Consider the following 5,816-nt stretch of genomic DNA (forward strand, 5'->3'; position numbering starts at 1 on the left):
CATTTCCTAAACAACCTCATAGACACTTGGGGCAAAGAGCATGGCATTGAGTGGGTATATCACATGCCCTATCATACACCAGCCTCTGGGCAAATTGAACAATACAATGGACTGTTAAAGACACTGAGAGCAATGGGTGCTGGGACAATCAAACACTGGGAAACACATTTAGCAAAAGCCACCTGTATAGCCAACACCAGAGGGTCTGCCAATTGGGGTGGCCCTTTGTGATGGGTTGACCCTGGCTGGACGCCAGGTCCCCAGTAAAGCTGTTCTAACACTCCCCCTCCTCAGCTGGACAGGGGAGAGAAAAATATAACAAAAAGCTTGCGGGTCAAGACAAGGACAGGATAGATCTTTCTCCAATTCCCGTCACAGGCAAAACAGACGCATTTTTGGGAAAATTAATTCAATTTATTACAAATCAACCAGAGTAATGTAATGAGAAATAAAACCAAATCTCAGAACACCTTCCCTCCACCCCTCTCTTCTGCCCGGGCACAACTTCGGTCCCGGATTCCTCTACCAAACCCCCCCAGCGGCACAGGGGGATGGGGATGGGGTTTTCAGTCATCACACGTTATTTTCTGCTGCTTCATCCTCCTCAGGGGGAGGGTCATCACACTCTTCCCCTGCTCCAGCAGGGGGTCCCACCCACGGGAGACAGTCCTCCACAATCTGCTCCAGCATGGGTCCTTTCCACGGTGTGCAGTCCTTCAGGAGCACACTGCTCCAGCATGGGTCCCCCACGGGGTCACAAGTCCTGCCAGAAAACCTGCTCCGTGGGCTCCTCTCTCCACAGATCCGCAGGTCCTGCCAGGAGCCTGCTCCAGCGCGGGGTTCCTAAAGGGTCACAGCCTCCTTCGGGAACCCACCTGCTCTGGCGTGCGGTCCTCCATGGGCTGCAGGTGGATATCTGCTCCACCATGGACCTCCATGGGCTGCAGGGGGACAGCCTGCCTCACCATGGTCTTTACCACAGGCTGCAGGGGAATCTCTGCTCCGGTGCCTGGAGCACCTCCTCCCACTCCTTCTTCACTGATCTTGGCGTCTGCAGGGTTGTTTCTTTTACATGTTCTCACTCCTCGCTCCGGCTGCTGTTTCCATCTGTCTCAACTTTTTTTTTTTCCTTCTTAAAAATGTTATCACAGAGGCGTTACCACTATCACTGATTGGCTCGGCCTTGGCTGTCAGCGGGTCCGTCTTAGAGCCGGCTGGTATGGGCTATGTCTCTTGAACACAGGGGAAGCTTCCAGCAGCTTCTTACAGAAGCCACCCCTGTAACACACCCCCTCCCCCCCCCCCCCCCCCGCTACCAAAACCTTGCCACACAAAAGCAATACACCCTTCCCAGTCAGAACTTTTACATGCTGTAGAAGGGGATAAAGTCCCTGTAGTGCACATAAAAAATATCTTAGGGAAGACAGTCTGGATTACTCCTGCCTCAGGCAAAGGTAAACCCATTCGTGGGATTGCTATTGCTCAAGGGCCTGGGTGCACTTGGTGGGTGATGCAAAAAGATGGGGAAGTCCGATGTGTGCCTCAAGGGGATCTGATTTTAGGTGAGAATAGCCAGAATTAAACTGTATGATATTAGTTGCTATATAACCCTGCTACTGTATGTTCTCATTACTATAATTGTTATATGCTATGTCCATAATACTACAGTAAGAATCCCTTAGATCAAGTAAGAATGAACTGTGATAAAACCGAGCAAAACGCAGTAGTGATGGAACTACAACTGACTCCAGCATGCAACAATCCAATGGTGCACACCATTCTCCTGCCGCGTCAAAAGTCACCTGCTCACCATACCACACTGAAGCCCAATCCTGCTCTGCCGACTGAGAGGACATTGCACCATCCCTCCTGCCCAGACGGACTGGTATGACAGATGGAGCCCAGAGTCAGGAACTAAATGAACTCAACGAACATTTTATGAACATGACCCATAAACTAAAGGAATGATAACTCTGTGTGTGTGTGTATACATGTGTGTGTATATATATATATAATTGTCTATATATATCTCAAAAGGATGGAAAAGGTGATGATGATTGACCAGGATGTAACTGAAGGTATGGGAACTGAGCATGACGTCAATGGTATAGAATAAGGGGTGGATACTGTCCTGGTTTCAGCTGGGATAGAGCTAATTTTCTTCCTAGTAGCTGGTACAGTGCTATGTTTTTGAGTTCAGTATGAGAAGAATGTTGATAACACTGATGTTTTCAGTTGTTGCTCAGTAGTGTTTAGACTATAGTCAAGGATTTTTCAGCTTCTGATGCCCAGCCAACAAGAAGGCTGGAGGGGCACAAGAAGTTGGGACGGGACACAGCCAGGGCAGCTGACCCAAACTGGCCAACGGGTTATTCCATACCATGTGACATCACATCTAGTATGTAAACTGGGGGGAATGGGGGTGGGGGGATCGCCGTTCGGGGACTAACTGGGCGCTGATCGGCTGGTGGTGAGCAATTGCACTGTGCATCATTTGTATATTCCATTCCTATTATTATTACTGCTGACATTTTATTGGTGTATTGGTTTTGTCTGGCAAGGTTTTGGTAGCGGGGGGTGGGTTGCAGGGGTGGCTTCTGTAAGAAGCTGCTGGAAGCTTCCCCTGTGTTCGAGAGAGAGCGAGCCCATACCAGCCGGCTCTAAGATGGACCCGCCGCCGGCCAAGGCCGAGCCAATCAGTGATAGTGGTAATGCCTCTGTGATAACATTTTTAAGAAGGAAAAAAGTTGGGACGGAGAGAAACTGCCGCCGGAGTGAGGAGTGAGAACATGTAAGAGAAACAAGCCTGCGGACACCAAGGTCAGTGAAGAAGGAGGGAGAGGAGATGCTCCAGGCGCCGGAGCGAATATTCCCCCTGCAGCCCGTGGTGAAGACCCTGGTGAGGCAGGCTGTCCCCCTGCAGTCCAGGGAGGTCCACGGTGGAGCAGATATCCACCTGCAGCCCGGGGAGGACCCCACGCCGGAGCAGGTGGGTTCCCGAAGGAGGCTGTGACCCCATGGGAACCCCGCGCTGGAGCAGGCTCCTGGCAGGACCTGCGGATCTGTGGAGAGAGGAGCCCACATTGGAGCAGGTTTTCTGGCAGGACTTGTGACCCCGTGGGGGACTCACGCTGGAGCAGTGTGCTCCTGAAGGACTGCACACCGTGGAATGGACCCATGCTGGAACAGTTTGTGAAGAACTGTAGCCCGTGAGAATGGCCCACGTTGGAGGAGTTCATGGAGGACTTTCTCCCGTGGGTGGGACCCCACGCTGGAGCAGGGGAAGAGTGTGAGGAGCCCTCGCCCTGAGGAGGTGAAGCGGCAGAAAATAACTTGTGATGACCATAAACCCCATCCCTGTCCCCCTGTGCCGCTGGGGGATTTGGTGGTGAAATCCGGGAGTGTAGTTGTGCCCGGGAAGAAGGGAGGGGTGGTTGGAAGGTGTTCTGAGATTTGGTTTTATTTCTCATTACCTTGCTCTGGTTGATTTGTAATAAATTGAGTTAATTTTCCCAAACTGAGTCTGTTTTGCCCATGACGGTAATAGTGAATGATCTCTCCTGTCCTTATCTCGACCCGCAAGCCTTTTGTTATATTTTCTCTCCCCTGTCCAGCTGAGGATGGGGGAGTGATAGAACAGCTTTGGTGGGCACCTGGTGTTCAGCCAGGGTTAACCCATCACACATTATCATTATTAGTTTCTTCTTTTCTGTTCTACCAAACTGTTCTTACCTCAACCCATGAGTTTTACTTCTTTTCCTGATTCTCTCCACCATCCCACTGGGTGTGGGGGACTGAGTGAGCGGCTGCGTGGTGCTTAGTTGCTGGCTGGGGTTAAACCATGACAGAGTGGCAGAGACAATGCATGATGAACTGACTGTAACCCCCATTCCCCATCCCCCTTCACTGCTCGGGGGGAGGAGGTAGGAAGCCAGGAGTAAAGTTAAGTCTGGGAAGAAGGGAGGGGTGGGGGGAAGGTGTTTTAAGAGTTGGTTTTATTTCTCATTATCGTACTCTGATTTGTTTGGTAATACATTAAACTAATTTCCCCACGTTGAGTCTGTTTTGTTTGTGACAGTAATTAGTGAATGATCTCTCCCTGTCCTTATCTTGACTCACGAGCCTTTTGTTACATTTTCTCTCCCCTGTCCATTTGCAGAGGGGACTGGTAGAATGGCTTTGGTGGGCACCTGGTATCCAGCCAGGGTCAACCCACCACAGTACCAAATAATACCAGTGGTATTTTTTTTTAGAAGAAAGTGCAAATAATTCCTGATTAGAGAAGTATAGGCAGGTCATTCTAAGACAAATATCCCTGTGATTTCAGTTATGCAGTGACCATTACATGTACAAGCATGAGGATATACGTATAACTTTGTCTCTTCTGGCTTTGTGTGTGCTTTGTCCTAGTGTCATTAATACCTATCCATAAACTTCTGTTGCTTGCTTATGAATCCCTTCTACTTCTCTGTTTTTTCTGTGCAATAAGAAGAGACACTATTCTAAGAGAAACTAGAATGCTTTCATTCCTATTCTGAATGTTCTGTTTCTTGCTTTGCTTATGCCTTGGTGTATTAAGCAGAGATTCTGTGTAACTATGTACTCAGTTGCATGGATGATTTGTTCAACTGCTTACAATTAAACTGAAAATACAACATATGAATAGCTGCAAATTATTTTTTTAAAAGTTTATGTTGTATTTATTAACATAAAATGTTATTTGCTATTGTGTTTCTTACTCCACTAGCTCTGTTGGAATTTCCTAGTCTTGTTCTAGTCTCAAGTTAACCAATTAATATATCACCAAAGTTGTTTCTAGTTCTGTTCTGTACATTTCCAGGAAGAATAGATTAAATGCCAGACTTAGAAATACTGCTGAAGCATTTTAGTGTAAACATATTAGGCTGAAAATTGATTATTTAGGTTGGTACTCTGCTTATATGCATGTGTAAATATGTACAGGATTGAAAATTTATTCCATGCTCTGTGTGTGCTGCCCCATATAGTTACTAGTTCTATTACTTTTATCTCATTTCCTGAACTAATAGCTATTCTCAATGTGAGGTGGGTTGGGTTTTTTTTCGGGGGGGGGGGGGTGTTGGACAGGTATTTTATCTGCTTCCCCTTTATTCACTATCTTGCTTATGTGCTCAAAAGATTTCAGGGGGTAAGAATTACTTCTACAAGTAACAGTAATTAATTTTATATTGCACCAATGTTTATATGTGCAAATTCAGAGACATGAGACAAACTCTTTGTATGTATAAGTTAAAAATAGCTTTCCTAATTATTCCCATTAAATGCTACATAAATAAAACATTAAAAGTAATTGTCACAAAAATTTTGGTTTTTAAGAGAACAGTTGGTGAAATGATATTTTTCTTTTGCAACTTATAATTTATCCTGTTCCTACAAAACAGCATGAAATGTTACTAAGGGGTTTATTGGTGGGGTTTTTTTTGTGAATATTTTAAGAGGGAGATGGCTAAAATTTTCTAGTTTCGCATGGACATGGTTTATATACTTTACATGAGTATTTTTAGTTGATGTTCTCTATTAATCTTGTCTAATTAGACTGGTTAATTCCTGTTTACTATAAGTTATGCTTGTAATCCTCTATTAATTTATTGTGCTGCTCTCTGAGTTTCTAGCACTGCAAGATGATTTCTTTTACAGTAGGAAAAAAATTTCTTTTAAATATATAATCTTGTTACATACACAAAACTTACTATTTATGCACCTGTATTACTCAAGCAACCTTTGGAGGCCTTAGCCATGCAACTGCATTTAGGTTGGCAGCCCTACTGATTTCAAAA

The sequence above is a fragment of the Accipiter gentilis genome, chromosome W (assembly GCF_929443795.1).
Source record: "Accipiter gentilis chromosome W, bAccGen1.1, whole genome shotgun sequence".
Classification (NCBI taxonomy): domain Eukaryota; kingdom Metazoa; phylum Chordata; class Aves; order Accipitriformes; family Accipitridae; genus Astur; species Astur gentilis.